General features: G+C 35.7%; 2 long non-coding RNA genes across 2 annotated transcripts in view; one reads left to right on the top strand and one right to left on the bottom strand.

Annotated features, from left to right (window-relative positions):
• Positions 1 to 10,827, top strand: part of LOC107973428 (uncharacterized) — an 81,829-nt gene extending 71,002 nt beyond the window's left edge. Inside the window, exon 12 of the long non-coding RNA XR_010149158.1 lies at positions 10,267 to 10,827. This is a non-coding gene — a long non-coding RNA (uncharacterized LOC107973428). The remainder of the gene's footprint in view (positions 1 to 10,266) is intronic.
• Positions 1 to 25,776, bottom strand: part of LOC107973427 (uncharacterized) — a 585,387-nt gene that overhangs the window by 161,426 nt on the left and 398,185 nt on the right. Inside the window, exon 5 of the long non-coding RNA XR_010149159.1 lies at positions 25,417 to 25,520. This is a non-coding gene — a long non-coding RNA (uncharacterized LOC107973427). The remainder of the gene's footprint in view (positions 1 to 25,416; positions 25,521 to 25,776) is intronic.

Raw genomic sequence — 25,776 nt, forward strand, 5'->3', positions numbered from 1 at the left:
AAAAAAGAAAAATATTTATCAAAATGGGTAGTTACCATAACAACTGCATGCAAGTTTTTTCCCAATCATTTCATTATTATTTTAACATTTCAGTTTCCATGGCAACCAAATGCAGTTAGCATTATCTCTAAATATACTCCACAGGTATTTTTTTTCTTCAATGAATCAAGACCTTTCATTATATACTAAAGAGATCAAGGCTATCTCCATGAAATTAATGTAAAATCTATCAAAGACAACCCTCTTTCATAAAAAAATGAGCAAATTCAAATACAGTAACATTGTGGATATTGTTCATATTTTTCTTTTAATCATGTTTATCAAGGAGTTCTAAGAAAATATATCAGAAATGACCAGAGGAAATGTGTCTACATTTCTAGCACAGATTATGAGCTAAAGAAACAAATGTTTAGCTCAGAGAGTCAGACCTCATCCTGTGTTGCTATTAGCTTGTATTTTTACAGCACACCTTACATTTTAGTCACTTAGTGACATGAAGTACACAACTCTGGTCCCAGTGTAGTTCACTTATCTGCAAAGACTTTTATATAAGTGAACCTATTTCTGTTGAAGCTGAATTTGTAACTTCATTTTTTCCCACCAACAGTACGATTCCTACTGTTCTTTCTCTTTTATTGCTTCTTCCCTCTTTCTTTTTCTATTCTCCTTTCATTACCTCTTTCCTTTCCTCCATCTTCTCCTTTCCTCTCTTGACCTACCAACCCCTATGTCTTATGGTAGGTAGTGGTAATAGTAACAGTAGTAAGGCAGGTCAGGGATGAGATGTTCAATAAACACCTTTTTGGGGTCAAAATGCTACTTGGGAAAAAAATCCCAACCAAAATTTTTTGGGCATTTAAATACAAGTGCTTTAGGGGAAGAAAACTCTAAAGTGGTGCCTCAGTGTCTAACCCCTTTCTTCCTTCATTTAGAGAATTATTTAACATTAAGTGTCATCGTGAGAAGGAGACTGTGTAATGTACTAATGAGTATACAAAAAGCATATGGCTCTAATTCAGCAATTGTAAAATATACATAATTATTATTCTGTATCCATTTTTGTTCAGGTATGTTCTCAGTAGATATACCAGAAAGGTCAATATAAAAATGGATCTAAATTATATATTTTTAAATATTCTGTAGTTGTTAATTTGCCTGGGGCCAACTTAATGCTAATCAACATAGTAACACCACATGATACTATCATTTTCTGAGCCTTTTTATAACCCAAGATTTGTAATATCAAGGTTAATATAGCTGGGCATGGTGGCTCATATCTGTAATCCCAGTACTTTGGGAGGCTGAGGCAGGTGGATCGCCTGGGTCAGGAGTTCAAGACTAGCCTGACCAACATAGTGAAACCCTGTCTTTACTACAAAATACAAAAAAATTATCTGGGTGTGGTGGCGGATGCCTGTAATCCCAGCTACTAGGGAGGCTGACGTAGGAGAATCACCCAAACCTGGGAGGTGGAGGTTGCAGTGAGCCGAGATTGCGCCATTGCACTCCAGCCTGGGCAACAAGAGAGAAATTCCATCTCAAAAAAAAAAAAATGGTTAATGTTAGGAGCCAAACAAACATGGCCCAATTCTACAGCTCAATTATTTTTTACTGTTGTCAGCTTTACCTTTTTACCAGGGTCCTCAGTTAGTAATTCATATTTCACTTTGAGTGTTCCTCAGAAAAATATTTTCTATGGGATAGGTCTTATCCATTTACCTTGCTTTTACTTTTAATTTAAGAACATGGGTAGAAAATATTTAATTATGATAGAAAATACATAAACTTAGGAAACTGCAGAAAATGTATCAAACTTCAAAGTTTATATATTATAGCAAACATATTTTTGCAGCTGCATAAAACAAAAACTCAAAACAGCAGTGATTTAAATAAGACAGAAGAATTTTATACCATCATATAATAGTATATTATTAAGGCTGTACTACATGTGGTCAATTTTTTTAAAATTATTATACTTTAAGTTTTAGGGTACATGTGCACAATGTGCATGTTAGTTACATATGTATACATGTGCCATGCTGGTGTGCTGCACCCATTAACTCATTATTTAGCATTAGGCTATCCCTCTCCCCTCCCCCCACTCCACAACAGTCCCCAGAGTGTGATGTTCCCCTTCCTGTGTCCATGTGTTCTCATTGTTCAATTCCCACCTATGAGTGAGAACATGCAGTGTTTGGTTTTTTGTCCTTATGACAGTTTACTGAGAATGATGATTTCCAATTTCATCCATGTCCCTACAAAGGACATGAACTCATCAATTTTTATGGCTGCATAGTATTCCATGGTGTATATGTGTCACATTTTCTTAATCCAGTCTATCATTGTTGGACATTTGGATTGGTTCCAAGTCTTTACTATTGTGAATAGTGCCGCAATAAACATACGTGTGCATGTGTCTTTATAGCAGCATGATTTATAGTCCTTTGGGTATATACCCAGTAATGGGATGGCTGGGTCAAATGGTATTTCTAGTTCTAGATCCCTGAGGAATCGCCACACTGACTTCCACAATGGTTGAACTAGTTTACAGTCCCACCAACAGTGTAAAAGTGTTCCTATTTCTCCACATCCTCTCCAGCACCTGTTGTTTCCTGACTCTTTAATGATTGCCATTCTAACTGGTGTGAGATGGTATCTCATTGTGGTTTTGATTTGCATTTCTCTGATGGCCAGTGATAGTACTGGCACCAAAACAGACATACAGATCAATGGAACAGAACAGAGCCCTCAGAAATAATGCCGCATATCTACAACTATCTGATCTTTGACAAACCTGAGAAAAAAAAAGCAATGGGGAAAGGATTCCCTATTTAATAAATGGTGCTGGGAAAACTGGCTAGCCATATGTAGAAAGCTGAAACTGGATCCCTTCCTTACACCTTATACAAAAATTAATTCAAGATGGATTAAAGACTTAAATGTTAGACCTAAAACCATAAAAACCCTAGAAGAAAACCTAGGCATTACCATTCAGGACATAGGCATGGGCAAGGACTTCCTCTCTAAAACACCAAAAGCAATGGCAACAAAAGCCAAAATTGACAAATGGGATCTAATTAAACTAAAGAGCTTCTGCACAGCAAAAGAAACTACCATCAGAGTGAACAGGCAACCTACAAAATAGGAGAAAATTTTCACAACCTACTCATCTGACAAAGGGCTAATATCTAGAATCTACAATGAACTCAAACAAATTTACAAGAAAAAAACAAACAACCACATCAAAAAGTGGGCAAAGGACATGAACAGACACTTCTCAAAAGAAGACATTTATGCAGCCAAAAAACACATGAAAAAATACATGTGGTCAATTAAGGCTCCTGTTGCTTTGCCTTTCCTGGGATGTCATTGTTGTCCAATGTTTCAGAACGTCTTGCCACCATGTTTGCATTCCAAGCAACATGATGGAGGCAGGGTGGGAGAAAGGTAGGCCCCTCCTGTTTAGAACATGAGTTAGAAGTTCTACACTTCACTTCTGCTAAGAACCTATTGTCCAGAACTTAGTATCATAACCACACCTCCTAACAAGGGCAGGGGTACTAGTAAATGGGTCTAGTTTGTCATATGACAGCTAAAAATAAATGATTTTATTCTTACAAGGATATTGAGAGACAACTGCCTATCTCTGTCAATCTCCCCTTCTCACTAGAAAGTTGTTTGTGCGTATGACTAATTTCACTAAATCCAAAGGTGCTATAGAGGAAACTGAGATAGAAGTGTGGCTTGAAATTTTCTACTGCTTTGAAAGATGAAGCCTGAGTCACTCACTGCTGAGACATTTACTCCTACAGGGTGCCCTCATCATCAACTGCTCAGGAATCATTAATCTGCTCCTCACTTACCTTGCGTGTCCCCCAAAAAAACACCATTTTGCTCCACCAAAGCTGTCATTTTTAAACTTTTCCTGCTCACTGTTTTAGGGAGCAGCATTTTCCAATTCTTTATAGCTTTCACAGAAGGGAGGTATTTATTTCCTTTTCCAAAGGCATTAACTGTGGTTACCATGGTCTGCTTGTTTCCTTACCGGACTTTTTTCATTTAAATATTTTCTTTCCTCCAATCTTCTTTCTCTTTCCTTCTCCTCCTTTTCCCCATCTTTCACTCTTACACCCTCTCTCTCTCTCGCTCACACACACACACACACACACACACACCCCTCTAGTTGTTAATGAGGGTAGTTACAATTTTCACTTTTACATTGTTAAATGACTCTAGATGGCCGGGGGAGGGGTCGGCAGAAAGAATCATTAGCCATTTGTAATTCAACAAACTTGGCATGAGTCCTGGAGTTGCCCACAAGTGAAATGTTGAGTAATGAGAATTTAATTTTCTCCATTCCTATTCTCTTTTGTACATTCTTAGCAACCCTAAACATTATTTCAGCCCATTTGCTGTCAGGTGAGAAGGTATGACAGTGATAGCTTAAAAGATGTCCATATTTATAAATTCTTTAAACTTAAATAAATATGAACTTATAAATTAGAAAAATTGGTCAGGAATAACATACCAGAGAAACAGATCAAGGCTTAACCACAGCTGCAGTTTTGCCCACCAAAGTATGGAAGAAGAACTCCAAATACTCTGAGCCTTTAGGAGGAGCCTATCACAATCAAGAAGCTTGGATTTAGTACTTGAAATGATAGTGAAAGGTCCTTATGTTGGCAGTATCTGCTGGGAAAGTTGCTATCTTCCACATATTTTTCCAGAGAAACCAGGCAGGAACTACAGAAGTATAGATTACTTTCAATATCAAAGTCACTTTTAGGCTTCTATACATAGCTTCCAGAAAGTGATTTTATTTCAACAATATCTACTTGGAATATTCTTAGTATGTCCAAGAAAACGTGATATCAACTTCTGAAAGAAAAATGTAATTTTTTCATAAGACATAGGATTTATAAATATATCGCTCACATTTTAAAACAATGAAGTGCTTAAATAATTCTCCAAATTTACTACAAACAGTCTAAGGCACAGGCCAATATGATAACACATATAAGGTTGAAGGTTGGATTTTCTAGAGGCAGAAGTGGAGTCAAGGATTAAAGTCCCCATGACTTCAAGTGGAAGTACAATTGAAACAGCTTTCAAAGGAATGAGGCAAATAAGAGCAAGCATGTAATCTCAGGTAGTCTAGTTTTGACCTGATCCATATAGGACTCTGGACTCTAACAGTTCTTACTCTAGAAGTCATGAAACTAGAGAGTGGGTTTTACCAATGCCAAGTATATTTCTTATATATTGGGCAACCAGGGAATTGTTGGATGGATCCACATCCTCAGTGGTCTTACAGTAAGACAAGCATGGGCAATAAGTATACTAGCTGACTCACCTATGCCTGCTTTATCAGGGGAGCCTCGATGAGGGTGCTCTGGGTCCCTGAGTATCAGAGTCAACTTAGACTCTATCCAATATCCCTTGAACTGGCCAATTAGTCCTTTTTTCTCTATGTATGGTTTTCAAAGTAAATAGCGGTAGGTCTTTTAGGGAAGGATAAGGTGAATCATTACTGTATATGCTTGCCTTGTTATTCTGTGGTCCTTCTTCATGGGTCTTGGCCAGTCCTTCAGATAATAGTTTCTGGATCTAAGGTCAGTTTTCAAAAACTAGTCAAGGCATAGTGACTTTCAAAGGGTGCTGACCTAGCCTTCTGTCCTTCTGCTGACCCAAGTTTGAACACTTTTGATTACAAGAATTAAGCAATATCCTCATTGACTACCCAATCCATTTTTTTCTCTAGATCTACTATGCTTTATTATCCATATCTACATATCCTTGTGGCTGGTACTCCAGCCTTCCTGACCATAATGGTAAGTACGTCCACCATGTTTTAGGTATTTTAGAGTTGCTAAATGGCCTCTGTTATTAAATTAAATGGCCAGCGTCTACTACCATCAACCCTGGCCTACAGAGATAGGCATGACCCAGCTTTTTATTGACATCAGCACCTCTCACCGGTGTATTATGTGTTGCTTTAGTAAATGGGGTGTCCCCTGGGGCCCTTCTCAGGTATACAGTGAGCTGCTAGGTCTCCCAGCCTTATGTAGATGATATCATGCATGCTTCTCTGAGCCTTCTGATTTCATCCGCCACCATATGCCATGACAGCTCTAAAATCCCTTTTGGAAGCTGCTGTTGAGTCTCACTGCAACAAATTAAAACTAGCCCCGAGGCACCTTTTCAGGTGTTAAGTTCTATGACGCAGAAGAGCTTTCCCATATTGACAAACTCTTCCTCACTAGCTTTATTTTTGGCCTCCTTGACCCAGTACCCTCAAGTGTGACATCTGCAAGTGCAATTGTTATTGGTGACTAAGTTACATTTTTACTCAATCAGCACTAAGGATCTTAGGTATGAGGACTATGCTAAACGTAACTATAATCGCTTATAAAATCGTAGCAGATAAAATCAGTGTTGCTGTGAGGTTTTCTTTGTGTGTGTTCTCAAAAGTCTATTCAGAGTTCATTTGGATTAAAAATTAATCTCAGTTTTTTATGGTTACAAATTCAAAACCCTATTTTTAAATCTTTTAACTTTAGCATACAAGTCTTATTTTTCTATTTACAACTTAGCAAATTTAAATAATTGCTTTTAAGGGAACTTTGAATAATGTTTGGCTCATTTTATACATTTTATTAAATACTCTCAAATATTTTAACCATATTTATAAACTTAATCATGGAAATTCCCATTTTGAATGACTGTAATTGACCTAGAAAAGAAAACTTTTCAGATTATAGTACTAAATGATTCTCATAAAATAAATAAACTTTGTAAGTACTGTGAATATAGTTATCTTAGATATTCCAAAACTGTGCAAAATCCTAGTAAGATATTAACTTATTATAAATTTATATCAATTACTCAATTTTACATATTAAATTGGACTTATAAGGTTATCACATTAATACATCAAGTTCTATTAAAATGTAGAAGCACATGAAGTGGCAAATATCTATTAGACATCTTTTTAAAATTAACATAGTAATGCTAATGTTTTTATTTTCTTAATTGTTTTGTATTTAATTCTAAATATCTTGGAGTAAACTACATATATCCAGTAAGAAAGAAAATTATCATCTCACTTAACTGGGGTTAGGTAACATCTTGAAGACAAGACAGAACTGTAAACTTCCAGGGAGATTTGTCTCAAAGCCTGGACAATCAGTAGTAGTCACCGTACCATTGGCTTCGACATTTCAAAACTGTTTAGTCATGTAGGTTACAGAGCCTACTTATTCTCAACTCTCACCTAGGTTGAATACTTTATTAAACTTTGCATTTCTGAGGAGTTTAAACAGATCTAAATGTTTTCCTACCTGATTCTAATAGCCTTATAATTTGATGAAATCCTAGGTTATGTGTAGTTTGGTTATTTTTTTTTTCTTTAAGTTAAACACCATGATTGAATCTTAGAAGCCTGCATTCCTGTGTGCTTAAGACTATACAAATCTTTTGTACATTTGAAATAATTCCCAGTAATTTTTGGATATTCCACAGTTTTATCTGACTGTGGATACAATTTACAAAGTTCCTTTACAGACAAATAAAAGTTATAATGTACTATTTCACACTAAGAATCAGTTCTTGATTTTCTGAAGATCTTGTTCCTAAAAATTTTTCCAACCATCCATCCATCCATTCATCCCTGAAGAGTTACCAATGTCCTCACTGCCGTGAAATGCCTTTTCTGTGGAGGAAATTAAGTAATTGAGAATTTATTGCCTCATGTTGAAGCGAAACATGTCAGAGAAGAAGCAGCCCTGCTTATTTCATCTCCACAATGAGAATAATGATGAATATAACACTTTTTTTTGCACAAGGCTGAGGATACAGTCAACTTTGAATAAATGGCAGTGTAGGTACACTAGAGCACCACAGTTAGGACTGAACTGTGTTATGGAGGTATATTTCTGGAAAATGGGTATGAGGATCACCTCATCATTTCGTGAACACTCAGGAATATATTGAGGTTGTTTGTTGCTTGCTTGGTGATTGAGGTGAGTATAAAACATTGCAGATTCAATCTCAGCGTTTTTTAAAATGATAGCAGAGCCTAGAGCATCATGGAATTCAGATACGGCCTGAAACAAAAGCAGTGTTCATTAAAAAATTTCCACTGAATATCCACTATTCGGCCATAACTCAGCACCGTTCTGGATGCTGAGAATACTAAAGTGGAACGAAACACTTTTGTTTTCATTGGATAAAGAAAATGTGATATGTATCTACAATGGAATATGACTCCACCATAAAAAGGAATAAAATTATTTTGGGCAGCAACTTGGATGGCCATTATCTTAAATGAAATAAGTCAGAAACAGAAAGTCAAATCTCAACATGTTCTCAAAGTGGAAGCTAAATAATGTGTAAACATGGATACAGAGTGTGGAATAATAGACACTGGAGACTTGAAAGGGTGGCAGGGTGGAAGAGGGGTGAGGAATGAGGAATTGCTTAGCAGGTACAATGCATACTATTCAGGTGATGCTTACACTAAAAGCACAGACTTCACCACGATGCAACATATCCATTAACAAAACGGTACTTGTACCCCCTAAATTTATACCCAAAAAAAGTGAACAAAACAGGCAGAACAAATTTCTGCTGTCATAAATTTATACTCTGATGTCTACAGTCTCCGAACTACCAGAACAGAAGTGGGAGCCAGGAGAAATTAAAAAAAAAAATCTGCCAAAAGTGAAAAGGAAGTTTCTCACGCTTGGCATAATCCCCACTCTCCGTGAGAGGAAATCAACAGTAGACCATGTGTTTCTATGGTGACTCTGGACCATCTAGGAGAATTCTGTGTTGTTTCTTGCTTTATTTTACTTTAAAAATCCCAATTAATTTCTATATATTTTCCTCTGAAGAAAATTTATGAGAGTTTCATTGGGCACCTTTTCATTATTCCATTATAACACTCACAGAGCAGTATCTAATATGAGGGAAAAATAATTAAGCTATATAACATAAATTGTTACTACACTATAATCTATATTGAATTGCACCTTACAACAAAGGTCTATGTCAAAATCTGCTGCATTTTGAGGCATCTTGAACTGATCTGTTTGAATTTTACATAGTTTCCCTAAAGACTTTTATTTGAATAATTAAAGTCATCTGATGAAAGGCGACTGAAGTGTGATGTATTTAATTATTTAATATTTCTTGAGGTTTATTCCAATGGATTAAGTGTCATAGTCTTGCCTAGCAGCAAGGCTTTCTCATGTAATCTTTACTCAATTTTGTTGACAAGTAGAGTGTTGTTATAGTTCTTACCAGCATGATGGCAGACTTGTGTGGCTGATCCATAGAGTTTGCCTGCCTGTGTTTTCCTGGAGAATTCACACAGTCTGTACGTTATGGATGTCATATGTATCATATTTTCCTTTTTAATGTCTATTATTTATAGTGATTCATCCCATTGTCCATCGCCTTTTCTTAGATGATTTTCAATTTCAAATTTTCATCAGTGAAAAAGCTTTGTTGCAAAGCTTTATCACGAACCCCACAAGCAAGATTTTTCCTGCCACATCAGAGTTGAAAATTTTGCCAGCTAGCAGTGTTAACAGCAGTATTATAGCTCTGCAATCTAGGCAGGTAGTTTAATTTGTGAAGTTAGATCCTATCAGTGAATCAAATTGATTTGGTCCCAGGAGAAACAGTTCGTGAATGTTCATAGCAGCATTACTTGAAATCTCCAAAAACTGGATATAAGAGAAATGTTCATCAACAAGTGAATAGATAAACAAAATGCTGTATTTGCAGACAATGAAACACTACAGGAAAGAAATAGTGATGTAAACAACACCCTGGACAAATCGCACAAACATTATGCTGAGTCAAAGAAGAAAGAGAAAAACAGAGTACAGTCATGTGCCTCATAATGTTTCACTCAATGATAAACCAACTATGTATCTAACAGTGACCTCCTACTATAATAAAGCTAAAATTCCTATCGCCTAGTGATTTCTTAGCTGTTGTAACATTGTAGGTTAATGCGTTACTCACCTGTTTGTGGTGATGCCGGTGTAAACAAACCTACTGTGCTGTCAATCATATAAAAGTATACTAATACAATTATGTAGTACAGTTCATAGTACTCGATAATGATAATAAACTACTATGTTACTGATTTATATATTTACTTTTGTCTTAGTCCATTTTGTGTTGATATAAAGGAATGACTGAGGCTGGGTAATTTATGAAGAAAAGAGGCTTATTTGGCTAACCTTTCTGCAGGCTGTACAAGAAGCATGGCACTGGCATCTGTCTGACTTCTGGCAAGGGCCTCAGGCTGCTTCTACTCATAAGAGAAGGTGAAGGGGACCCAGATGTGCAGAGATCACATGGCAAGAGAGGAAGCAAGAGAGAGAAGAGGGATTTGCCAGGCTCCTTTTAACAACAAGCTACCTGGGAGCTAATAGAGTAAGAACTCACTCAGCCCTGAGGGAGGGCATTAATCTACTAACAAGATATCTGCCCCCATGACTCAAACACTTCTCATTAGACTCCACCCCCTACATGAGATTTGGTAGGGACAGACAAATCATAGCTGCTATACTATATTATAATTTGTATTGTTATGATATACCTCTTCTGCTATAAAAAAATGGAGTTAACTGTAAAACAGCCTCAGGCAGGTCCTTTAGAAGGTATTACAGAAGAAGGCATTTTTATCAAAGGAGATGATGACTCCATGCATGCCACTGCCCCTGAACACCTTCCAGTGGGACAACATGTGGAGATGAATGACAAATGAAAATATGGGAAGGTGATAAAGAATAAAATTTCTATTTTCCTAAATTTCCAATTCTTTTTTTTTTTTTTTCTTGAGACAGCGTCTCACTCTGTCACCCATGCTGGAGTGCAGGGCACTATCTCAGCTCACTGCAACCTCCATCTCCTGGGTTCAAGCTATTCTTCTGCCTCAGCCTCCTGAGTAACTGAGATTACAGGTACATGCCCCCATGCCCAGCTAATTTTTTGTATTTTTAGTAGAGATGGGATTTAACCATGTTGGCCAGGCTGGTCTTAAACTCCTGACCTCAAGTGATCCACCCACCTCGGCCTCCCAAGTGCTGGGATTACATGTGTGAGCCACTGTGCCCAGCCTTAAATTTCCAATTCTTGAGTGACATGTGCCATCCCATCCCTGGCTTTTACAGTGCTCATGATGTTAACCATGCTTTCCAAGAGGAGAGAGCAAACAGTGCTAGATTTCCCCACAGCCTAGTGTGCCAGTGACAGCCAACCGCAACCCCTTCCCACTAGCCACAGTTTGAAACAATCATTGGAGCATTTGCCCCACTAACATATTAGACAGTGCCAGTAAAGTTAACTTTTTGAGTGACAACTTTTTTTTAAATTATACTTTAAGTTCTAGGGTACATGTGCACAACGTGCAGGTTAGTTACACAGGGTTTGCTGCACCCATCGACTCGTCATTTGCATTAGGTATTTCTCCTAACGCTATCCCTCTCCCAGCCCCCCACCCCCTGACAGGTCCCAGTGTGTGATGTTCCCCTCCCTGTATCCATGTGTTCTCATCGTTCAACTCCCACTTATGAGCGACAATATGCGGTGTTTGGTTTTCTCTTCTTGTGTTGCTTTGCTGAGAATGATGGTTTCCAGTTTCACGCATGTCCCTGCAAAGGACACGTACTCATCTTTTTTATGGCTGCATAGTATTCCGTGGTGTATATGTGCCACATTTTCTTAATCCAGTCTATCACTGATGGACATTTGGGTTGGTTCCAAGTCTTTGCTATTGTGAATAGTGCCGCAATAAACATACATGTGCATGTGTCTTTATAGCAGCATGATTTATAATCCTTTGGGTATATACCCTGTAATGGGATGGCTGGGTCAAATGGCATTTCTAGTTCTAGATCCTTGAGGAATCACCACACTGTCTTCCACAATGGTTGAACTAGTTTACAGTCCCACCAACAGTGTAAAAGTGTTCCTATTTCTCCACATCCTCTCCAGCATCTGTTTGACTTTTTATTGATCTCCCTTCTAACTGGTGTGAGATGGTATCTCACTGTGGTTTGGATTTGCATTTCTCTGATGACCAGTGATGATGAGCATTTTTTCATGTGTCTGTTGGCTGCATAAATGTCTTCTTTTGAGAAGTGTCTATTCATATCCTTTGCCCACTGTTTGATGGGGTTGATTTTTTTCTTGTAAATTTGTTTAAGTTCTTTGTAGATTCTAGATATCGGCCCTTTGTCAGATGGGTAGATTGCAAAATTTTTCTCCCATTCTGTAGGCTGAGTGGCAGCTTTTTAGAAAATACAAAAGTTAGTCACATGAAGAAATTATAGAGGTTCCTGTCAGAGCCTAGAGCTGAGTGTGGATTACTTTTCCAGCAGAGCTCCAGAACAAATTCAAATCATCTCCTGGGCAATTCTCTAAGGATAAATGCGCACCTGGAAAATTTGTGGAGCTCTCGTAGAAAAGGGAATGTTTAAGAGAGGGTAAAGTCACTTACTGTGCAGCTTGAACCTTCCTACAGCTGATATATACAGATGTAACAAATCTCCTAAATGTCCCCTAGGTTAAAATAATAGAATATCTTCTCATTGAGATATGTGTTGTTTGAATTGCTGGCCTGCTTTTACAAACCCATGAAGAGAAAAATTAACTCAGTGTTCTTTTTGCCTGTCCTGGATGCCAGTGTTCATCCCAAACACACATGACTTGCTCTTTCGTCTCCTTCAGGTTCTTGTTAAAATATGACCTTCTCAGCAAAACATTTCTCACCTCATTTTTAACACTGAATCATACCAAAATCTACACCCCTACCACACACATGTGCACAAACATGCACACGCACACATATACACCATATTCCCTATGCCCCTTGTTTTATATTTTGTTGACCATATGAAAAACTTTGTATTTTACTCATTTATTTATTTTCTATCTTCCCCCTTCCTTCCACCAACTTCCACAAGATTATTTTCTTACTTCTTTTATTCTGTATTCCTAAGGCTTGGAAGAGTTCCTGATATACAGTAGGCATTAATTCAATATTAACAAATAAATGAATGACTATTATACAGAAAGAAACAGGATAAGTCTCCAATACATAGATTAGAGTTCAATACTTTAACAGACTGGTAAAAGTAAGCAGGGAAAATTTTCCTTACATTTTGATAGGATTTGATTCTCCGTGAGACTCAATGAACAGAGCATCTCAAATTTTACACCCCAATAATTGCAACGATAATTTTCCAAACCATTCCAGTTATTGTTGTATGAGATATTGACATGTGTTACTTATTAAAAACATATCTGTGGATAAGTACATTACATATATAATAGAATGTATAATATACATATAATATATATACATATATATGTGTGTGTGTGTATGTGTGTGTATATATATATATATATATATATATATATATATATATACACTTCCATATATATACTTGGGGTCTTCCTATTTGCCCAGTCTGAAGCGGAGGGGAGTCCCTACCTTATGCCTACTTTATGCTTACTTATAAATGTAATATATATTACATTTATTTCCTAGAAAAACACAAAACACCATGTTTTATTAAGAGCTCTGAGAAACCCTGCAATAAATTCAAACGTAAACACACACATCGAAAAGAGTTTTAATTCTGTTAACACACTTTCCCAAATTTATTGGACAACAGTGCCCCTTCTACTTTAAAATATGTTAAAATCTCATTGGAGAGTCAGTGGAGTATTTAGGAAATTCTGGCATATTTAACCTATTCTTCATCTCTGAGGGAAAAAAAAACCTATATTGGTCATAAAGGCTCAGAAGGTATAATACCAATCATGTTATTCTGTAAAGAGTTGCTTAAGAATTAAATTTGGCCAAATAAGATGTGAATCATAATAATGGATGAAACAGAGAAGACAAGTATTTTACAGAAACAGTATGAGGTATGGATTTATGCTGAAGATTAGGAAGGAAATTATATAGACTGAGGGCTAAGTCCACGTAAATTCAGGGACAATTAATGCTCCATTTGGTATGACAGAGATGCCTATCATGCATACCAAAATTATTAAATATGAATTAGAACATAATAAAAAATAACAAGATGAATAAGAAGGAGAATATTTTTAAAAATTTGGGCTAAATCTTTCTAAGCAGAATACTATGGCTAGAAGACTAATAAAAGGAAGTCACAGGTTTAATGGGCATACGTCCATTATACCTAAATATTAGACTTGAAAAAGTCACGAAAACAAAATGTAAAGAGAAACATCAAATTTTCAAAATATTTATAACAAATACAACAAAGGGTTATGTCTTTAACTTAGAATTTTTACAAGTTAATAAGAATGAAGACAAAAACTCTTGATTCCGTGACGTTCCTCATAAAAGAAACACAGGTAAGCATTAAGCTTTTGAAAAGAGACTTCACTTTGGGAGGCCAAGGCGGGCGGGTCACGAGGTCAGGAGATTGAGACCATCCTGGCTAACACGGTGAAACCCCGTCTCTACTAAAAAATACAAAAAATTAGCCGGGCGTGGTGGCGGACGCCTGTAGTCCCAGCTACTCGGGAGGCTGAGGCAGGAGAATGGCGTGAACCCGGCAGGTAGATCTTGCAGTAAGCCGAGATCGTGCCACTGCACTCCAGCCTGGGTGACAGAGCGACACTCCGTCTCAAAAAAAGAAAAAAGAAAGAAAAAAGAAAAAAAAGAGACTTAAATTCTTTTAATCGGCATCCATCAATTTTTCAAAATTAACACGTTCAATCATTCTTAGATTCAGCAAGTGTTTGGGGAAATAGGCACTCCCACATAAAATATTGTTAGGAGTGTCTTTCTCTCTCAATAAGGATCGGAGTTGAAACTATTGCACTCTGAGAAATTTATCCAAAAGAAAGGGCTAGAAATATACAAAATGACATTTCCTTATTCAATGGAGCCTTTCGTTTAAATTGAAAAAATAACTATTAACAGTTAAAATGTGAGAGGATTTGTAGCATAGTTAAAAGAATATGAGCTTTGGAATCAGGACCCAGCCATACTGAATACTGAGATATTGGACAGTGTCTCAACTTCCTTATGTCTTAGTATCTCCTGTGACATAAAAAAGATCCTAATAGTAGACATCACATAAGGCTCCCCAAGAGTTAAACTAGTTAATGTATGTAAAATGCTTTTTCCATTGCTGTAACATAACAGATGCACATAGTTGTGTGCGTACACACACGATATACCGATTCAATGGAATATTATATAGCTCTTTAAACAAATGACACAAATCATGCTTTGACATGTAAAATGTTCATGATGTATTGATAAGTAAAAATCAATGAGGTCCACTACATACTATATTATATTTCATATTTATATCATATGCCCAGCTATATATTATATACTATATCATAAAAAATACTTATCAAACTATTGGCAATGATTATTTCAGGGTAAGCAGGGAGGTAGTATGTCAAGGAAAAGGAATAGAAAAAAAGAGGAGAATGTCCTTTTCTACTTTATACATTTTATAATGTTTAATATTTTGCAACAAATGTGTATTGCTTTTATAAAATAGCTACAACAAAAATCCCTATTGTAAAAAACGATTAAAGCCAAAAAGGCTATTTGATGTATTTTCATATCACTGTGAAGCTTCCCCTGTGAATTCAGGCAGGACACGTTATTGATGTTGTTCAACTTCTACATTTCAGATTTAAAAAAAAAAAATGTTTTACAGAGTTTACCCCTGTACTCGAAGTTAGGTATGCCTGGGTTTCATAGATCCCCACCTATCAATCTTTTTTTAAAAGAAAATTCTCAATAATTTATTTCTCAATCCTGAGAGCCAATTCCCCATGACTTAATTAATACTATTACAGGATTAGAATAAGATTTCATAATGAACTCAGAGGATGCCATTTAAAAATCATTTTTTTAAAACTCTTCTGGATTTGGAAATGAAATGCTGAGTTGAGATACAAAAACCAAGCTAATCTCAAAGTTAGAGGTTAATCCTAGGATTTTGCATTTTAATAGTTTTGTATATAATTTCATCATTTGAAAGGAAAGATTTAAATACTGTTTCCAGGTTTGTTTAAATAATTTATCACTGCAACAATTCATTGAAATTTAATTAAACCTAGATGGTGATTCTCCTGCCAGGCTTTGAAAACTAGTATAGACTCATCCAATGTTCATTTTAAACTAGTGTGTAACTCCAAGAGTGTCTGCACCAATGATGAGGGTGGGGAAAGACGCCTTGTTATACCAAAAAGAGTAGCTCTAGGAAAACATCTTGTGGGGATAGTTTTCTAGCTGAAAAGAAAGAGTAACATTAATTTATTCTGGAGCTAGACCATTTCTGGAGTTCAGGAAGTCAGAAACCTGGTATTTTCACAAATTTTTTTGACAAAAAAAGTTTTAATGCAGTGAAACCTCTTATATGGATGTATTTGGAATAGAGCATGATTCAAAGCAAACACTATATTGGAAATATACCCTTGAAATATTTTTGAATAAAAAATTGCTATTTCATATCTGAAGAAATGGCCTATTGTACACTACTAAACAAAATAAATAATCTGAAGCCACTAAACTAATGTTTTTTAGAACTCCCGTAACTACAGGATTTAATAAGAATTTACTAAATTTCCTTTAATTTATTCTCTATATTCTAAATATGATGCAAACACTTGATCAAAATACTATATATATTAGCCCTTTGCAGAGAGTTGAAATGTATACAGAATCTTCTCGAGTGTGTGTCAGTATCTCTCCGATCCTAACCACCACGAACTCACATTTGGACTTCTGCAATGTCTTCTTCAATACTTACTTCCCGTGGTTTATTCTCAAAATGAATCCTTTAAAATGTAAATCACATCGTGATACTCTCCTGCACAAAATCTCACAATGACTCCTCCTTCTCAATCACACTTAGAATAAATCCAAAGACCACAGATGGCCTGTATAATCTGGCCTGTCTAGCACTCTCTTCTTCCGTTGCAAATCTTTGGAGGCACTGCTGTGCATCATGGAACTCAAACACACCACGATACTCTTTTATACATGGAAAAGTCAACCCATAGGTATCTCTAGTGCTTACTCTCCTCTTCATTTAGTTATTTGCTCAAATGTCATCACAAGAAAGAGGCCTCTTCAGACTACTCTGTAAAAATGAGGCCCACTATCATTCTTATCTTGGTGTTATGTCTGATTGTTTATTATATAATTGCTTTAGAGGTTTTTTTTTTTTTTTGCTATGTTTGTCTCTCACTATAAGGATATAAGCTCTGTAAAGTGTCACTTTTGACTGTTTACAACACCAGACACATACTAGGTGCCTGATAAATAGCTGTTGAATAAATTAATAAAGATTTGAAAAAAAAACTCAATGTTACTTTATTTTCCAGAGTGTGTGATCTTATATCTTTAACATCTTTTCAAGCCCTTTCATCCAATGTGATCAATCCATTTTTTTAACTCTTCCATATTCTTAAATAATGAAGCTCAATGCTAGCCATTGGAAGGTTATGAGTAGTAGCATATGTAAGTTTAAATATGTTTAATGGGATAATATTTGATAGATTATCTGATAAATTTTCCTTTTCATGTAATTCTCATTAACCCATAAACATTTTATCTATATAGGAAGCAGCAGTATGTCCAAGGGTTATATCCCATGGAAAGAAAAATGTAGTAAGATATTAGAAGTTCATTTTAATGTTTATGTTTAATATGTAACAATTGAAACTCATAGTAGCAGAAATCAATTAGAGAAAAGACTATTTTAGTCTTGGGATCCTGGTTCTCATGTGCCAAAACTCTGTGGCCCTGAAGAACTGAGACATGTCATAATAATGATATATTTTCAAATCATCTGGGTGTATGCAGGATGATATAAGAGCAAATATCTCCAACCCCATAGGAATTAGAGCCTCTGGTGAGATAAGTGAGAAGGGAGGAGAGAGAGAAAGGAAGAGGTTTAGAGTGAATCCAACATAAACTCCGATGATTGGAACAAAAAGGGAGCTTTCTCCCTGTCCCAACCATGGGTGAGCATTAGGGTGAGGATGGAAAGGAAAACTATATACCCTAGAAATAAGGTTATGTATCCTGAAATGTAAGGTGCTTATGACTTCAATTTTCCAGAGGAAGTCCTGGTGGGTGGCATATATTTTTGAAAAATCCCACCCCAAAGAATAAAGTAGGCTCACAGAGGTCCCACATGATGTAGTGTGGTACAGAAGGCAGGAAACAAACACAGGTTTGTTTATATGACTGAGCGGTACAAAATATGCCATATGGACTTTGAGAAGTGACCTGTTTTCATTTTGGTGAATAGTAGATATTAGTTTTAATAGTCAAATTTATTGATATTTTCTGTTACGGTTAGTTCTTTTTGAACTTTATTTAAAAAATCATTTTCTAATCCAAGGCCCTAGGGCATTTTCTGTATTATTTTTCTGGAAGTACTGTTGTTTTCCTTTGCATATTAAGATCTACAATGTAACTGAAATTCACTTTTTTGAATGGTACAAGATAGTAGTCTAATTTAATCTTTTTCACATAGGTTTCTAACTGTTCCAGTATCATTTATTATATTAATTTAAGAGAACTGAAATGCTTAAAATATTCAGTATTTTGTCAAGGGAAGAGACTACCCTTGAAATATATATGAAACAAGAGTGAATATAATGCATTATCCACTATTTAAAGAAGTCTGCTTGCAGGAACCAGAGCTCTGAACAAAGCAAGGACTTAATCTTATATAAGACTTTGAGTAAGTATAGAGGTAAGTGACTGGCTGAATTTCAGCACTTCGACCAAATCTGATCTGTTATTGATTACCTTATTTCAGCCATGAGAATTTTGAAGGAGAACCACTGCATGGAATTTAGGAACAGATTTTTGTTTTGGCCCTGAGGATAAGTCTTTATTGTTTGTACCAGTTGGATATAGAAATTTTTTGTACTTACTTCCAAAGCTATGGTTTTATAGCTACCTCCTACCACAGGTTTTCTATTTGTACTATTTGATCTAAGTTTCCCTTTCCCCTCTCCCTTAGATTATATTTGATTGGCTGAGAAATTTTATTATTCCCTATATCACCTTTGTTAGTTCAGAAGATATATATACATATAAATATGCGTGTGTACATGCACACATATCTTATGCACATGCGTACGTATATATATTTATGCATATACATACTGTTCTTTTAGTGGTTACTCTGAGATTACAAAATGCTTCTTTAAATGATCAATTCTAATGTTATATAGCAAAAAGCTTACAATATTTTAACTACGTTTACCTTACTTGTCTTAGAGATTTGTAGCTATGTGTCTTAAATCTATATGTATATTTTACATGCTATCATATGCTATTACTAGTCTATAATACAATTAATATTCAGTCAAATTTAATCACATAGTTACCAGTCTCATGAAGCTTTATAACCTGCCAAACCTTTGACGTTCCTTTTGTGATAAGGACATCTTATTTAGTGTGAACTTAGTGATGATAAATTCTTGTTTTATGTTTTGTTTTGATCTGAAAATGTCTTGATTACATCATCATTATTGATGCATCTTTTTGTGTAAGTATAAAATCTAGGTTGAATTTTCTTTAAGAAATTCAAAGGTAACACCCCAGTGTGTGTGTGTGTGTGTGTGTGTATGTGTGTGTGTGTGCGTATGTGTGTGTGTCTGTGCGTGTGTGTGTGTGTGTGTGTGAGAGAGAGAGAGAGAGAGAGAGAATGAGTGTGTGTTTGCTTGGTTTTTGGCTTTTTTACATGTTTCTATCAAGAAGTCAAAAATCAGTCTAATTTTGCTTCATTTTAGTGTAATCTCTCAATTCTCTCACTAAATTTAACATATTTTATCTTTCCTTGAATTTTCTGCAGTTTAGTTATAAAGAGTTCAAAAGTAGATTTCTTTGTACTTTTTTTATTTGGGTTCATAAAGCTCCTTGAATCTCTGGCTTAATGCATTCTTTTTGAAAACATAGTCATTATTAAAATATCCCTTCTGTTCCATTCTCATTTCTTTTCTTCTGAAACTTATTTACACCAAATTAAAATTTATCACTGCATCTTTTGTCATCTCCTCTCTGTTTCTGTATTTTTCATTTTTTGTCTCTGTTTTTCATTCTGGATGTGTTTTTCTTACAGATGTATCATTTCACTAATTCTATGTTCATTTGTCCTCAACCCATTTTAAAACATATCCACCGAAACCTAGTTACTGATAAATTTTTTAGTATCTTACATATCTTACTGTATTGTGCTAAATATCTTTTGCACTTTTTCAATTCTGCCATCTTCTTTTTAAAAATGGTTTCCACTGAAATTCCCTCTTTTCTCTCCTTGAACATGTAAATATATTTATATTAGAATCCTTCTCATAAAAAAATTCTTAATCCTCTAAAGTCTTTTTCTATTTTCTATTGTTTCTCGTGATTTTTATTCATATTGTGTCACAGCGTTGTGTGTTTAGTTATTCTTTATTGCATGCCAGACATTGTATATGAAAAATTGCTTTTATAAATAATTTCAGGTTTAGAAAGGTGATATATCTTTCCAGACAGAATATTTATTGTTTTTGCCTGGTTCCTGGGAATACCAGATATCTGAGGTCACTGTAATTCAATGTCAAGGTTAGATGATTCATTCCCTGTGATGGCTATTCTATTTCTCTATCATCCTAATCCCTAGGAAGCAGAACTTTAGTGTCTCAAATGAAATAGTGGAGAGTTTATCAGACCCTTCCTATCATTGAGAAGCTCAAGACTTCAGCTTTTGTTCAGTTACCCCTACGAAACTGTCACATATTTGTTTGGCTTCTTGATCACTCATTTGGAAACTGAAAAATGTCCCTAAAGGAAATGTATCTCTAGAGTCCAGGCTCACCACCATCTGTTTTGCTATTCTCTCTGGTTTTGGTCAAGGACTTCTCTACTACCAACTTTCTAATACTTCAAGCTAACAATTTGTTTGTTAGTATACTTGTCTAGCTTACCTATTTGTACTACATATTCAAAATTACCCAGTTTTCCATTACTAAAAATAAAAGGTGCTAGTTTTAAATGAGACAAACATAGAAGCAGATGTCAGAGTTCCAGATTAGTGAGATGTGACTAAGGATCCCAATTAATGTACATGTCAGTTGATACCAAGTTCAAGTTCATCTGATAAGCAGTAAAAACTAGTTCCTCAATATTCCCTGAACAATATCTTGATACACTATAAATCCTCAAGGGAAAAGAAATGAGGGAGAGATATCTTTTAAGTGATATAAATCTCTATTATCTAAGTTTATATGAAGTGATTAATATTATTGGGATGGGACTACTATTGCAGGATATCATTTAAAAAGAAAATAAAATTAGTCATTTAGGGCACTAGAAAACATATCTGGGCCCTAATCTATGCCTATAATATAGCCATCTCTATCAAACCTTAGGTACGACCTCTGTTGTTACCCAGAATTGACCATGATGTTCATAAAATGTTTAATTCCTTTCCCGATGATATTCTAACAAGCTTAACTCTGTATAAAGGTAGAAAATGTATTACAAGTCCTTAACATAATAAAGTTTGCAATAATTACAGGCTCTAGTTATTGAATCTTCTACATGTTAAGGACTGTACTAAGATGTTTTAGGTTCAAACCTAGGTTGCGTAGGTTCAAAACCTAGCTCTGTCTCTTACAACTTTTGTGACCCTATTAAAGTTACTTAATCTCTGGATAGCTCAGTTTCCTTACTTGTAAAATTGGAATAATAATAACACTTACTTCAAAACATTGATTTAACAACTCGTAGTTATAAATTATTCAATAAATGTCAGCTATTGTTAGCTCTAAAACTAAAATAAATCTTCTAGATTGATATTATTATTTTCATTTTTAAGGAAATAGACTGAAGGATGATAAGTGACTTGTCCAAAGTTACAAAATAAGCAGCAAAACCTAGAAATAAGCCTGCGTTTGTCAGGTTCCGACAAATGTAGTATATTTACTTCATTACAGTAATCCTGTTTCTATCTCACCATATGGCCTGGTTTTTTTATTTGACTGAGATAAAGACTGTAAGTGACATTGAATATACCAAATTCCTTCCCTCAACACCCAAATCTCTATATAATTTTATCCTTCCCCTTGTCTCTTTATTTTGTTGACTAAATCATGTGTCTTATTTTTTACTTTTCTTCTCCATTGGATTCTTATGTTTTTGAGATGGAGTTTCGCTTTTATTGCCCTGGCTGGAGTGCAATGGTGTGATCTCAGCTCACTGCAATCTCTGCCTCCCAGGTTCAAGCAATTCCCCGCCTCAGCCTCCCGAGTAGCTGGGATTACCGGCATGCGCCACCACACCCAGCTAATTTTGTATTTTTAGTAGAGACGGGGTTTTTCCACGTTGGGAAGGCTGGTCGTGAACTCCCGACCTCAAGTGATCCGCCTGCCTCTGCCTCCCAAAGTGCTAGGATTACAGGAGTAAGCCACCGCACCCGGGCCTCCATTGGATTCTTCTTACCCATAAAAATATTTGTCTTCTTCATTCCAAAACAATAAAATATACATAAACTCTCATTTCTTTACGAAGCTCTCCTATTCTCTCCCTTTCATATCCAGACTTTGAAAAATTTAATATTATTCATTGCCCCAAAGCACCTATCCACTAGTAACTCCTTTTTGATTTAGCCTCCATTACTGCTATTGAATGGAAACTGCTCTCTAAGACCAAATTTCCAAGTCAGCTGTTGTTGCTCCATCATCTACCTTTGACCTTCCTGCAAGGGTTTGTTGTTCTCATTTTGCTTTTGAGATGGAGCTTCACTCTTGTTACCCGGGCTGGAGTGCAACAGTGTGATCTCAGCTCACTGCAACATCCGCCTCCCGGGTTCAAGCAATTTTCTTGCCTCAGACTCCCAAGTATCTGGGATTACAGGCGCCCACCACCACGCCCAGCTAATTTTTGTATTTTTAGTAGAGACGGGTTTTCACCATGTTGGCCAAGCTGGTCTCGAACTCCTGACCTCAGGTGATCTGCCTGCCTTGGTCTCTCAAAGTGCTGGGATGACAGGTGTGAAACACCGTGCCCAGCCCCTGCAAGGTTTTATAGTTAATAAACGCTCTTGAACATTCCATTAGTTTTTGTGGCCCTGAAGAATCCAAGATCTCCACCTATGTCAATTATTTATCAATGATTACTTTTAAAAATCTAACAGTTCCCTGTACTCTAACTTCTCCCATCTCTCTGAACTGAGCATTTTTTCTCTCTGAATTTGTGGTCATATCCACTTAATAAACCTTGACCATAAATTATGTAGATGTTTCTAAAACCTTACCTTTGGGCCTACAGTTCTACCCAAATCTAGGCACATTTGAACTTCTTAGAGAATTTCTCAGTTGTATGTGTCTCCAACCTCAATATAAATCACTTCAGTCTACAAACTGTGATTAAGAAGTGGGAGTAGAATCTAGGCTTTTTCCAACAACCTTCATTCTCACTTGTCCGGCTTTCTTGTACTCTGTTAGTGTACTGAAATTGAGAAACATTTTGCCTAGACCTGAAGTAAAAGTGCATTATCTAAATGAGAATGCTTTAAAGACCATAAGGATACTTCATTATTTTTAATTTATGTTTGTAAATTTGCCAAGTTTGAAGACACTTCCTCTTTCTATTCTGACATCAGCATAGAAGAAAAAAATAGCTATTATACATATATTATTTTATATCATGATTTTCCATGACTTATCCATTATCAAGTTTACCCTTTTTTTCCCCCTACCTCCACCATGGTATGCTGTTAGATATTTAACAACAAGCTCTCCATGGATAGGGTGAGGCAGGGGGCCCTGACTTGTGGAATATTCCTATTTCTGTGGTCTACATACCCCTCCAAAGCCTATTGAAAGCAAACAATGTAACATCACTAACCACAGACTTGGAAATGAAGACAAGCAGCTTTTGTGAGCCAACACAAGTCAGCTCCTGTACAGCACTGACTCCCAGGAAGCAAGTTCTATGCCTTCATATTTTCCTTTTAGGTATTTGTTTCCAAGAAATTAGGAAATTTCATAGCAACAGTTGAATTGTTATAATTTCCTATAACAATAAAAATCTCCCCAAATAATAATATCATTGTTTGGGGAAGGAAACAATGGGGTTCTTGATCATTAATTAGTTATTCAGAAATATTTCTTAAATGTTTATTACGGGGTAGGTAAAGTAGAAATACATGTAAGAAAGACAGACAAGATGCTGCTCCAAAGAGCTTATATTCTTGTTGGGGGACAATAAACAAACGACAGCAACAAAAATAAACAATATAGTTTCTCATATAAAATTGGCTATGTATAAAATAGAGTGGTGAAATTGGAGTGTAGAAGTAGTTAATATCTAATAAAATCATGCTTTTCCTTCTATTTTCTCAACTCTAAAAGTTTTATTTAGTAACAACACAATGCCCTAACTTACTGTGTGTAATTAGGGAAACAACTCATTTTACTTGTTCTATAAAGTTTGATGCCATTTTCAGAACTTTCAGAATTCAACTGACCAAAATATAAACGGTTGAATTTAGTGGCATACATAAAGTAAACATGTATATTCTTCCTCTTCCTCCTTTTGCAGTGCCAGAGGGAAAGGATGTTGTTAGAGGCATAAGATCATTGACGTTTAATATTGAAAGGAAATGAAGATATGAAAAGTCATTTATTTTATGGCTTGAGTGCACCTTAGGCTCTTTTTTGCCTTTTACAGATTAATTCTAAAAATATTTGCAGAAATATCCATTATGCCATTGACAAGACTTGAATTAGTAATAGAATCATAATTTATCATTGAACAACATTAAGCAATTATGTTGAAACAACTGCCAATTAGTTTCCACATAATATCATCCCAGATAAATGATTACAGTCTTTAATTCTTGATGTAATTACTATACACAAATAGTGAAATATTTACTTACCCAAATGATAAGCATTCATACATATATTAGAAATCAAAGGCATGGGTTATGTTTGTATTCTGTATTTTGCAGATATTTTTCATTATAGCTTAAGGGGAGTATGACAATATTTTCTTATTTAGATAGCTACATTTTGCACAGCTCTCCTTCAACTTCAAGATCTTTTTCAGGCAACTGGCTTGGGAATGTCAATGCATGCATTATTAATTTTATTACCACATTATTCATTTATATAGCATCGTCTACCTCAAGGATCTCAAGGTGATTTACAAACATTAATTGCCAAATACTCATAGTGTTCCTTTGATATATGTGTACCTGAAGTTGTGCTAATTAAAAATTATAATCAAATCCCTATAATACATGCACACACACTAACACACATACAAAAACTTATTTATAGCATAACTCCTTTTAGGATCTGGAAATTTACCTGTTTGGGAGTAAATAACAGGAAAACAATGGCAGCAAGATGTCTGGCCAGCATGGCAGTGGGGTCCATGAGAATCTGGTCCTTCTCTTTGAAGTGATTCACCTCTGTGGAAAAACAAAAATGAGAGATTATGAAGGTAAAGCTAGGAAAATGTTGATAATACCAATACAATTCTAACTTCAGGCCTTCTGGGATGGAAGGAAAATTCCATCTCATTCATTACTGAAATTCCTTCCCTGTTCTAGTATTGAATTCCAATCTCAAAGGCTCATGTGACATTCAAAGGATGAATTTCTAATATCTGGTCTCTCTGGGATAGGCTTGGCTTCCTCGCTAGTGTTGGTTCACTGCAGTCAAGTG

Source organism: Pan troglodytes, chromosome 12, assembly GCF_028858775.2.
Source record: "Pan troglodytes isolate AG18354 chromosome 12, NHGRI_mPanTro3-v2.0_pri, whole genome shotgun sequence".
In the NCBI taxonomy this organism is placed as follows: domain Eukaryota; kingdom Metazoa; phylum Chordata; class Mammalia; order Primates; family Hominidae; genus Pan; species Pan troglodytes.